The sequence below is a fragment of the Colobus angolensis genome, unplaced genomic scaffold (assembly GCF_000951035.1).
Source record: "Colobus angolensis palliatus isolate OR3802 unplaced genomic scaffold, Cang.pa_1.0 Scaffold51, whole genome shotgun sequence".
NCBI classification, from domain to species: domain Eukaryota; kingdom Metazoa; phylum Chordata; class Mammalia; order Primates; family Cercopithecidae; genus Colobus; species Colobus angolensis.
In genome coordinates this window covers 13,905,017-13,917,569 of record NW_012118599.1, presented here as the reverse complement: position 1 = coordinate 13,917,569, position 12,553 = coordinate 13,905,017, and the positions used below count along the sequence as shown (strand labels likewise).

The following is a 12,553-nucleotide window of genomic DNA, read 5'->3' as shown; positions in this document are numbered from 1 at the left end:
AAAAGAAGAAAAAAAAATACCCTTTTCTCCAGGTAGATGCAGTCCTGCACCAGGGTTCAGGCAGTATTTCAGTGTTGGTTCTTTGGTCAGACATCTTGAGCAGTGCACAACCTATACCGTCAAAGGTGGCTATTCCATTGGCATAAAGGCCTTGCAACTAGTGGCTCTTTGTTTCCCAGCCGATGGACCAAGATTATTTTGATGCCTCTGTTCTAATGTCGTGTTTCAAGTGAGCCCTCTTCACTACTGTTCTGCCTCCGGTGGTGGTGGGATGGGGCAATCCTGCCTGTAACATACGATAGGAGAAGCCCATGAGGGTGCGGCCCCATTACTTTACCCACTGCACATTGTGTATCTGTGGCTGCTGAAGTCTTGGCCTATTTCTGGGCCCCTTTCCCTGTGAGAGGATTTTGCTGTCTTGCCGATACAGGCTGCTAGCCTTACGTGATAATTGGTGTGGAAGGCTGGCTGAGTCCTTGGGAAGAGTGGGCTGCAGAGTTTATTTCACATTTTATTAAGGAGCTTTCAGTTTTCCTTTCTCCTGTTTCCTCTCTCCCTGGGGACACTAGGGTCTCCAGGTAAAGTTGTGTGGGCATTCCTGATTTAGAGGAATTCCTGCAAGAGAAGTGGTAGGACCTCAGTCCCAAAGGCGGGTCTTGGGTCTTGCTAAGCTCCAGCGCTGGGTGTCCTGGTACCGTTCATACCTCTTGAACCTGAGGAGGCACCAGGAGGAGCACTAGGCTCAGTGTTGGAAGACATGGACTCTGCTTCCACATTTGCCTGAAACTGTTTGTGTGACCATGGGCAAGTCCTATCCTCCTCTCCAGGCTTCAACTTCAGAACAGAAGACCTTGGAGGGCCCTTCCTGAGGCTCACTCAGTGTGGCACCTCCAGCCCTATTTCTGCTACACCTTACAGGCTCTCTTTACCCTGGGTTTAGGGAGAGCACTTTAATCTAAGGGCTGTTTTTTATTCTGGAGGCTCTAGTGCGTGGGCACAAATGTGTTTAGACTTGACCAACTGGTGATGTGGGTATTAGGGTATAATTCTCTGGGTGCAAAGGGTGCTGTAAAGATTTAGGAGGGAGAGTATTTGACAGGGAAAGAAACTGAGGCACAAAAGCACAATCTGTCCAGCACTACAGAGCTGGTGAGGAACAGGGCTGAAGCCAGTGTGGTGGTTCACACCTGTAATCCTAACACTTTGGGAGGCCAAGGCGGGAGGATTGCTTGAGCCCAGGAATTTCAGACTAGCCTGGGGAACATAGTGAGACCCCATCTCTACGGAAAAGAAAATAAAAGAAAAATTAGACAGCAGTGGTGGCACATGCCTGTGATCCCAGCTACTTGGGAGGCTGAGGTGGGAGGATCACTTGAACCTGGGGGGTCAAGGCTCCGGTGAGCCAAGATTACACCACTGCACTCCAGCCTGGGCAACAGAGAGAGACCCTGTCTCAAAAAACACAGAGAGCTGAGACCAGAGTGCCAGTCCCTCCTGTGCCTTCACTTAGAGTCCTTGTATGTCCAGGTGTTACTGTGCTGCACACGTGGCCAAGTGCAGTGGCTCACACCTATAATCCCAGCACTTTGGGAGGCCAAGGCAGGTGGATCATGAGGTCAGGAGTTCGAGATCAGCTTGACCAACGTGATGAAACCCCATCTCCACTAAAAACACAAAATTAGCTAGCTGTGGTGGTGCATGCCTGTAATCCTAGCTACTTGGGAGGCTGAGGCAGGAGAATGGCTTGAGCCTGGGAGGCAGAGGTTGCAGTGAGCTGAGATCATGCTACTGCATTCCAACCTGGGTGAGAGTGAGATGCCATCTCAAAAAAATAAATAAATAAAAAGAGTTATGGTGAAACTATATGTAGTCTAAAAGGCTAGGACACTGTGCCTAAATCCCAATGGCTTGAGCTTTTCTCATGAACCCATGAATTCTTAGCCTCCTCCTCCTGGTGCTGCTGGAAGGTCACAGGCAGTTGCAGGCCCTGGCTTGTAGGTGCATTCCAGACCATTGCTTCTTGCTGGGAGTTGTACGCTGAGCAGTGCTGTGGTGGAGACCACGTAGGAGGTAATAGAGTCATCCTTATAGTGGTTAATAGAGTTTGCTACTACTTTTGTGTAGGTAGATGTGCCCACGCTTGGTGCTCCAGGCCCTGCCCCATGGTAGGGGCCTAATGATGTAGATTTCCCTTTAATTTCTGACTTTGGAGTCAAGTCTTTTAACCCTCAGGAGTGTTCAGGCGAGGTTGAGTCATGACCTTGACATTCTGGGAGATGCCACTTTTCTTGTGCCAGGTGTATCTCTCTTTGGCTGAACTGTTGACCGCTCTTGGTGATTCTGCTGAGTTTGTTCTTCTGCTTCTGAGGTTCTCAGACCCCAGTGTGGGAACCTACGTTCTATCACGAGAGGATGCAAAGGGAGGATGCAAAGGTGATATGGTTCCATTGTAGCTCATCTGTTTACAAAGCTGGGCTGTTTCCTACCTAGAAGAAGAGGGAGAAGGCTCCGTCAGGCCAACAGATCCTTAGAGAGTGCTAGGATGGCATTTGAGATCCAAACCTAATTTTCAGCTACCTGAAAAACAAAACAAATCACAAAGAAAACATTGTCTTACAACCTCAGGGGGAAGAAAAAAGGAAATGCTATCGATCTCTTACAGTTCTAGCACAAAGAACAAAGCATTCTATCAGTTTAGTTCCTTTAGCAGATTAAACCAGTTGTCAAACTGACCAGTTAAAAAATTGCCCAGCTACACAGCAGCTTTTCTGCCCATGATCTGAGCTCCTCCTCTACCCCAGGGATCCAGGCCTCTTACCGGAGGAGTACTGAGGGGAGGGGGCTAGGCTGGGTCCTGGAACAGCCCTGGAGACCTGCAGGAAGGGCTCTCTCTCTTTCTTGCCTATCCCCCCTCCCCTTTAGCAAAACTTCTTAGAACAAAAGGCTGTTATTTAGTAAACACCTGCACCCTGTTTTGATGAAATGTCCTGAGCTGTGGGGTAGACTGGGAAGAACAGGGTGGGGACCTTGTCCTTTGTTTCTGCCTGGGTAAGAGGCTGGGGTGCTCTCAGCGGCTGTGCAGCCTCCTGTGCCTTTCCTTACCCTCTACCTTTGTCTGAAGGGCCTTTGAACATGGCTTGAGAGATCCTGCAGAAGCCACCAAGCCAACTTGCTCTGTCTCCAGACAGCAATTTTAGGCGAGTCTCTACTTGGGCCTTTCCAAGAGAGTCCCTTTTCCAGGCGCTGCACAGCTGCTGCTGGTGACCCAGAAAGGGGTAGGAGAGCATGGGCCCAGCCTAGCCTTGGTGCAGGTGGCACCCCTCTCTGCCCCTTCCCACTTCGCCTGGATCAAAGGAGCCTCCTCAGGGAGCAGGAAAATACCTCTCCCAATAGCCCCACCAGTGAGTAAACAGCTGGGGCCTCTTGCAGCTTTTGAAGCATGGTGCTTCAGGCCTGGAGGAATGCAGAACATTTCATTTTAGGGGTGGACTTAGGTTTCCACCGCTGTCGGTATTTGCAAATTTGAAACAAATGCCCTCATTTAGCAGCAGGCAGGCTGGGCAGTAAACTGGGGCTGTTTAAGGGCGTTTATGATGGTCACAGGTATTTGTGGAGAGAGGGACCCCAGCAGGTTTGGGAAAAGATAGAGGGTTTATGGTTAGGTGGGTTGTACAAAGACCCTAGCCAGGTCTCCGGTGGAGGTGGTTGTTAGGTGGACTTTGTCATAAAAAGCTTTGCTGCCTCCTGCTCCCCCAGGAAGTATCTCCTTCTGGCAGACAAAGGGGTTTGGGATGGTGTTTATCCTCAGGGTCTGATGCTCAGGGCCTTGTCTCTCCCGCTTGGTTGCCAAAGTATCAGATTTCCAATGAACCCTTCCTTCTCCTACTCCCAGGACTTGAAAGGCTCGTTAAATGTGCTTTATATATAACAAGTTGGCTGAGAGGTTCCCCCCTCATTTCCAGCCAGTTTTGCAAGGAAGGAGCTAGGGAAACCTGTTTTCTTTTTGTTGTTGTTTCTGAAAGTAGGATCTGTGAAGGTGCACTTGAAGAAAGACCCTGATTTTAGGGATCAGCCAAGTCAGGGTTATTTGCCTCTGATGGGTCAGCGTAACCAAGAAGGATCTGTCTGAAGCCTGGCTGCCTCCTCTTTGCTCCCTGCTTCCCAGGGAAATTCAGAAATCTGTTCAGGAACTGACTTTTGGCTCCACAACTTACTGGCTGAGAGACCTTAGTTTACTTCATTTCTCTGAGCCTCGGTTTCTTCCTGTTTTTTTTTTTTTTTTTTTTTTTGGAGATGGAGTCTCACTCTGTCGCCCAAGCTGGAGTGAAGTGACGCGATCTTGGTTCACTGCAATCTCTGTCTCCCAGGTTCAAGCAACCCTCCTGGCTCATCTTCCCAAATAGCTAGAACTACAGACCCATGCCGCCATGCCTGGCTAATATTTTGTTTTAGTAGAAACGGGGTTTCACCATGTTGGCCAGGCTGGTCTCGAACTTCCAACTTCAGGTGATCAGCCTGCCTCGGCCTCTCAAAGTGTTGGGATTATAGGCGTGAGCCACTGTGCCCAGCCGGTTTCCTCTTTTTCTTTTTTTTGAGACGGAGTCTCGCTCGTTGCCCAGGCTGGAGTGCAGTGCAGTGGCATGATCTCAGCTCACTGCAACCTCTGCCTCCCAGGTTCACGCCATTCTCCTGCCTCAGCCTCCCGAGTAGCTGGGACTACAGGTGCCCGCCACCATGCCCAGCTAATTTTTTATATTTTTATAGAGACGGGGTTTCACCGTGTTAGCCAGGATGGTCTCGATCTCCTGACCTCTTGATGTGCCCGCCTCAGCCTCCCAAAGTGCTGGGATTACAGGCGTGAGCCACCACGCCTGGCCTAGTTTCCTCTTTTGTAAGATAGGGATAATAATACCAGTCTCGTTAGAGTTCTTGCAAGAGTTGAGTGAGATGGTACTGCATTTCATTAACTCTTAGATGTTTTTTCTTTTCACATTTGCACATCTTTGAAATTGGGATGTAACTTATAATTAATTATAGTAGTCACCCCTGATCCGTGGTTTCATTTTCTGTGGTTTCAGCTACCCATGGTCAAAATATATTAAATGGAAAATTCCAGAAGTAAACAGCTTACAAGTTTTAAGTTTTATGCCATTCCGAGTAGCATGATAAAATCTCTTGATATCCCATTCCATCCCGCCCAGGACATGAATCATCCCTTTGTCCAGTTTATCGAATGTCAGGGTATCAGAGTGCTTGTGTTCAAGTAACTCTTTTTTAAATTTATTTTATTTTTGAGATAGAGTCCTGCTCTGTGGCCCAGGCTGGAGTGCAGTGGCTCAGTCTTGCCTCATTACAACCTCTGCCTCTCAAGTTCAAGCAATTCTCCTGCCTCAGCCCCCTGAGTAGCTGATATTACAGGCGCGTGTCACCACGCCCAGCTAATTTTTGTAGTTTTAGTAGTGATGGGGTTTCACCATGTTGGTCAGGCTGGTCTTGAACTCCTGACCTCGTGATCCACCCACCTCGGCCTCCCAAAGTGCTGGGATTTAAGGCGTGAGCCACCGTGCCCAGCCTAATGTGCCTAATTTATTTATTAATCTTTGGAGATATGATCTTGCTCTGTTGCCCAGGCTGGAACACAGTGGTGCAGTCATGGCTCACTGCAGCCTCAAGACCTCCTGGGCTCAAGCAGTCCTCCCACCTCAGCCTCCCAAGTAGCTGGGACTGCAGGTGTGTGTCATCCAGCTAAATTTTTGTAGAGATAAGATCTTGCTCTGTTGCCCAGGCTGTTCTTGAACTCCTAGACTCAAGCAATCCTTCTACTACCTCAGCCTCCCAAAGTGCTGGGATTACAGATGTCAAGTGCTTAATGTATAAATGAAATTTTACTGTAGGTGTGTATATATAGGCAAAAAACATACCATTTGGGGGTTGTTACTATGTAAGGTTTCAGGCATCCACTGGGGGATCATAGAACATATTCCCCCCAGGATTGGGGGGACTGCTGTATATAACATTATGTCTTAGTTCAACTAGTACCACTTTGTCCTCTTGGTGCACATAAATAATGGAGCATGTTCTAAATTCAGTATATGTGAAGGACTTAGTCTGTGATCTTGCGAATGCTCAGTAAAAGATGACTATAACTGTGATGGTTATCTGTGGAGGTTATAACTGTGATGGTTATCTGTGGAGGTTATAACTGTGATGATTATCTGTGGTGGTTATAGCTGTGATGGTTATCTGTGATGGTTATAACTGTGATGCTTATCTGTGATGGTTATAACTATAATTTACAGGCCTAGTTTTGCTTCCTATCTACCAGTAACTTTCAATAAAACCCATTTTCTTTTTAGTCTGGCATGTAAATTACAAATGATGCTTAAGGCATAAAGCATCATGCTAAGTATTGCGTGCACATGTGTATGTTGGTGGCGGGTGGCTGGTGACTTTAAGTCTTCATAAGGCAAGAGATGTTTACAAGAGGAGGTAGGTATCCCTCAGAAGGCACACAGTCTGTCTATTATGGAAAGAATACAGTGACTCTCTGATGACAGGTTCTCCTTTTTTTTTTGAGGTGGAGTTTCATTCTTGTTGCCTAGGCTGGAGTGCAATGGCGCAATCTCGGCTCACTGCAACCTCCACCTCCCGGGTTCAAGCGATTCTCCTGCCTCAGTCTCTAGAGTAGCTGGGATTACAGGCACCCACCACCACGCCTGGCTAATTCAGTCTCCAATTTGAAAGGCTGAGCTGGGAGACACTGGAGGTTTACTCCAGGAATGGATTGCTGGTAGGTGAATCAAGACAGAATCTGAAGAGAGTGATTAACAAGACAAGGGTACAGAGAAGACCAAAGAGAGGCACACAGTAAATGTCAGGAGCTCAGAGGATGGAGATCTGGCTCAGGCAGGCAGGAGACGGACAGGAGATGGTAGCGTTTTCTTCCCCAGCAGCACACTTGTGTGGGGCTGATTCTAACTTTGTGGAGACAACTGGTTGCCATCCATTCTACTTTGTGCTACCCAAGCATTACTGAATGCCACTGTCACTGGTAGAGGGTCGTGACTGCAAGTGTCCAGGTTCTTGGTGTCTTGAACAAAGAATTGGACAAAACTCCCAGCAAAGCAAAGAAAGAATGAAGCAACAGAAGAACGAAAGCAGGGATGTATTGAAAAGGAAAGTACACTCCACAGTGTGGGAGCAGACCCAAGGAGCGGCTTAAGGGCTGGGATGCAGAATCTTCCTGGACCCAAATACCCCCTAAAAATTTCCTACTGGCCACTTCATGCAAAGGTCATGCTCCTGTGCAAACATCTGATTGGTTGGAAAAAGCAACCAGTCAGTGGCTAGGGTGAAGTTACAAAGTTACACTTCTATGCAAAGGAAGACTGGGCCAACATGTCAGTCTGATTGGTTGTGGACAGCAACCATTCAGAGGCTGGAGTGAAGTTACAAAGTTGCAAATGAGGACAGGATCTGCACTCAGTATGATTGGCTACAGACAGCCAATTTCCCATCTGCCTGGCAGAAGGGTTGAAAGTGAGTAGTAGCCTCTGTGTTACTTAGGCCTGCAAAGTCAGGGCTTTCATTTCAATTTAGTTGGAGGAGATGGGTGTGAAACAGCCTTAGGTTCCCTTCCTGCAGACCCTATTCTCCTGCTTCACCACCTTTCCCCCTTCAGGCACGTTGTAGCTTCCTAAAGGCCAAGAAATTCTTTGTTTGGTTGAGTTCTAGTTCATTTGATGGTGGGGTGGATTGGTTATGGGGTTTATATGGTGGATGAAAAGAGAAAGATGTGTCCCTTTTGTATGAATATCAAAAGCAAAATTGTTTTTTAAAAACAGATTGCTGGCCAGGCCATGGTGGCTCATGCCTGTAGTCCCAGCACTTTGGGAGGCCAAGGCAGGCGGGATCACCTGAGGTTGGGAGTTCCAGACTAGTCTAACCAACATGGAGAAACCTAGTCTCTACTTAAAAAAAAAAAATTAGCCAGTTGTGGTGGTGGATGCCTGTAATCCCAGCTACTCAAGAGGCTAAGGCAGGAGAATCGCTTGAACCTGGGAGGCGGACGTTGTGGTGAGGCAAGATTGTGCCATTGCACTCCAGCCTGGGCAACAAGAATGAAACTCTGTCTTAAAAAAACAACAAAACAAAACAAAAACCAGTAGATTGCTGTGTAGATGTGTGTGTCAAGCCTTCTACCTGTTCACTTCTGTAGCCTTAAGCACTTTACCACATAGGGGTTTCGGAAAGCATTCTTCCTGCGTGGTCACTGAGGCCCAGGAAGGAAAGGGGTCAATTAATGGAAGGCAAGAACTTAAGAGTCCCAGGGGCTAGGAGACTCAGCCCCTCGATTAAGGAATGCTCTTTTCTGTTTGGGTTGGCTTTCTATGAGAGTGTTTTGAATAATAAGATATTATATAATAGATGGTGTGCCTTAACTGATGGGGAAGAACGGCATTGAAATGTTCTTCCTGATTGTTTTAAGAAAATTGCAGTACTCTTTTTCCGAAAGATGGATGTACAGCTAAGGGCATTTTTGAAGCAATATAACTTATTTTTGGAGGCCCTCTAAGATACAATGAGAAACTTTTTTCTGTTGGGGAGACTGATCTTATCTTGTCTTCTCTGTCCTGTGAGGGTTGAAAGGGGCCAAGTCAGCCCCTTTTTAAACCAAGTCAACAAATATTTCAAAGCCCTTTTTATGTCTAAGGCAGCTAGGCAGATATGTGTGGGCTCTCAATAGTCCTGAGTTTAGCCAGTTGCCTAGTTTGGGTCTAATGCCCTCTGATTCCATATTTGCATCCACGACCAAGAAAGCCTAGAGAGAGCCTGCATGGACCTCTGTGGGTCTCCCGCCAGCAGCTGGTGAAGACGTGGCAGCTGAATTAACAGCTGCCTGTTCTGGGCCAGGGCTGCTATCTCAGCCCCGGGGAGAGGTGTTGATCAGGCTGACAGGGCAAGAAATCCCCCTGAGCCTCAGGTTGGAAAGAAATTAGTTAAAAGTTGCTCTTAGACTCCTGAAAAATTGCTTTCAGTTTTTGCTGCCAAAAGAGAACTTCGAAAACAGGGTGTAAATTGGGTTCTTTACACTGTCTATGTTTTTGTCACTTCCTTGCAGTTGGTGAAGGAGGGCCAGGATCCAAGCGAGCTTTGTGAGCTTTGCGGGTTCTCTTTCTGAGTTCCTCTGGAACCTGGCCTCAGGTGAAGGGGAGGTGGGGGTGGGTGGTGATCGGACAAGCCTTTGAGGTGCCTGGGACCAAGCCCCATTCCTTAGATCAAATAAATACCTTTTGTTTTTCCTGCTCACACTTTCCTCTGCCCTGGAGCCAGAGTCATAAAGAGGTGGAATTGTGAAGGTCTGCACCTGGTCGCTAATGTGGTGGGTGGGATGGAGATCTTCCCTTGTGCTCTACACTTCCTGCCTTTTGCTGCTGCTGCCCTGGGTGTGCAGGGGTCTGCCTGGGCTAGCCTGGGCACCTGCGGCTCTGCTGGGCCAGCCTGCCTGCCTGTCCGGTAGGGCCCTGCCTGAGCTGGGCTGTCAGCAAGCTGGTGAAACCGGCTGCACAAAGACGGATTTCGCTTCAGGCTAAGTGTTTTGTTGCTGAATCATTTGCATTCATTAAAAGTAGTGAAGGGTAAGTGATATTTAAGGCAACATGACCAGTTTGCTGGAGGCCTGGAGGCCACTGCCTTAGAACCTCATTAAGAATTCTTGGGATCTTGGAGAGCAAGGGAGCAGCTCATTCAAAGCTTGCTTAACTTTTGACTGCCTTGGGCATAGGCCAGCTACTAAAATATGAAAAATGTTTGCCCAGCAGCCCCCAGAGCTTGGCCAGACTGCCCTGGCCAAAGAAAACACACACTTACAATTCATTATTTAGCCTCCTCCTGTGCGCTTGCTTGCATTTCTTCCTCTCCAGGGACCTTGCTGAGTTGGGGGCACCAGGTTGGGTAGGGGGCAGGAAGGCCCCTGCATCTTTTAAGGGGAAGCTAAGCCTGAAGCCAGTACTGTCTATACTCCCTCACCCCATCCTGCCCCCACTTCCCTGGTTTATTTTACCAGTGCCCTACTGGTGGACTTCAGGTTTGTTTCAGAGGGTTTCCTATTTTAAACAATACCACCACAAATATCCTTGTATCTGTCTTTGCCCTTGTGCTTGTATATCTGTAGGGCAAATTCCTGGAAGTGGAGTTGCTCTGTCAAAGGATATGAACGTGTCAAAATTACATACACGATTTTGTATTTGTTATTTTTGTGGAGAGGGAGATTATAGCTTTCATCAGATTCTTAACAGGTTTATGACCAAAAAAGTTTCTGAATCACTGTTCTGCAATGGGCCTGTGAAATTCACACAGAATAATCTATAAAAATTAGTAAACATCGTTCAAATGTGGGGCATTGCTGGGATGATCAGATAATTTGTCATCCAAACATCCCCACCTCCATGATTACTAATTATGCCGAGATGGCCAGATAACCCAGGGTTGTTCAGGTAACTGGCAGTGTGGGAGCCCAGTGCCCACTGGAGATTTTTTTTCTAAATGTTAGAATTAATGTTTTATTGTCACGCAGATGGCAACTGGGTTTATGTCTTCATATTTTATATTTTTGTAAATTAAAAAAATTACAAGTTTTAAATAGCCAATATAGCTGGTTATGTTTTCAGAAAACATGATTAGACTAATTCATTAATAGTGGCTTCAAGCTTTTCCTTATTGGCTCCAGAAAATTCACCCACCTTTTGTCCCTTCTTAAAAAACTGGAATGTTGGCATGCATTTGACTTCACACTCTGAAGCAACATCCTGACAGTCATCCACATCTACTTCAAGGAATACCACGCTGGAATACTTTTCAGAGAGGGAATTAAAGAAAGGCTTGATCATTTTGCAAGGCCCACCCCACGTGGCTGAGAAGTCAACTACTACAAGTTTATCACCTGCGGTGTTCAGGGCTTCCTGAAAAGCAGCCTTGCTCTCGATCTGCTTCACCATCTTTGCTGCTGGGGTCTGACGAGCAGCTGTAAGGACCGATGGAAACGGATCCAAAGCACCAGACCGAGCTTCCCCACTGGAGATTTTATCCCTGATCTTTGAGACTGTGTCTGTTCTCTGTTCATCAGTTAGCGCTGAATTATCTGCTGCTTTCTGTTTTCTATTTTATCAGGTATGTTCTTTTTGTGGCCTGCAACTTGATGATAAGGTTGATCCAGTGGGTCAAAGTCTTGTCCTCAGTTTTCCCACACAGCCTAACCCTGCCTCAGCTGCCCAGTGGTAGCTCAAGACGTTTTTGGATTCCAGAGACCAGAATTCAGTTGAACTTTTCTGAACTCTGTTTCTTCATCTGTAGAATGGAAATGGTAATATCTGCCTCATGGGTTATGGTGAGGGTCTAGTGAGGTGTGTGTTGCAAGGGTTGCTGTTCTGGGAGGTGAACTTGAGAGACAGTCAGCATGAACCCCCAACTCCTCCTCAATATGGACTTGGGGACCCTTAAGGCACTGCTTGCTGCCTAGATTTGTTTATTCCTCTTCTCCATTGATTAGTATGCCCTTCACTGCTCTCAAATCCATTCCCTCTCCTTTAGTCTCCTAGTCCTGGGCTTAGTTCACATCCTGTCATTTCTCTCTTGGAATGCTGCTGGAAAAAAGAAGCAAACTTTTTTTTTTGAGACAGAGTCTCACTCTGTCACCCAAGCTGGAGTGTAGTGGTGCAATTTCAGCTCACTGCAACCTCCTTCTCCTGAGTTCAAGCAATTCTCCTGCCTCAGCCTCCCAAGTAGCTGGGATTACAGGCGCCCACCACCACGCCTGGCTAATTTTTGCATTTTTAGTAGAGATGGGGTTTTGCCATGTTGTCCAGGCTGGTCTCGAACTCCTGACCTCAGGTGATCCAGCCGCCTCAGTCTCCCAAAGTGTTAGGATTACAGGAGTGAGCCACTGCATCCTGCCAAGTCAATATTTTTAAAAGTAGTAAACAGTATGCTACTAGAATTAAAAAGCAAGAAATAATCTTTGCAGATCATAAGAGGTGAAGAAACTAAATGAAATATTTACAACAAAGGAAGCAGCATTGTAGTATTAAAATGTGAAACAGATAAAAGCAAAAACAGATGTATCAGTCATGATGATAAATTTCAGTGGAATAAGCCTCCAACTGAAATGGAGTTTAGATTGAATAAGAAAGTTTCATGTTCTTTACATGATACAAACGTATAATAATAGCAAAGTTTGTTTTATTTTTTTCTAACTTTAGGCAGTGGATTAATTTATTTTCATTTATTTCAGTCTCGTTTTTTTAGGAAATAATTTAAGATTATTAATTTTCTTTTGAATATAACTTTGAAGTTAATAAATTTGAAATTAAAAATATAAAATAGATAAGTCATTTAGGATCCAGTACTTAAAAAAAAAAGACATGACTTTGGCATTTCTAGTGTAGAAAAATAAGAGGACAATAGGCAAAACAAAGAAAAAAGCCGGGCGCGGTGGCTCAAGCCTGTAATCCCAGCACTTTGGGAGGCCGAGATGGGCGGATCACGAGGTCAGGAG

At 46.5% G+C, this 12,553-nt stretch overlaps 1 protein-coding gene and 1 pseudogene across 6 annotated transcripts in view; one reads left to right on the top strand and one right to left on the bottom strand.

Annotated features, from left to right (window-relative positions):
• The window catches only part of PTK7 (protein tyrosine kinase 7 (inactive)), an 89,225-nt gene that overhangs the window by 10,695 nt on the left and 65,977 nt on the right, over nt 1-12,553 (top strand). The gene's annotated exons all lie outside the window — the stretch shown is intronic.
• Nucleotides 10,544-11,071, bottom strand: LOC105524921 (annotated as a pseudogene). The gene has a single exon (XR_001003830.1). The product of XR_001003830.1 is annotated as a thioredoxin pseudogene (transcript).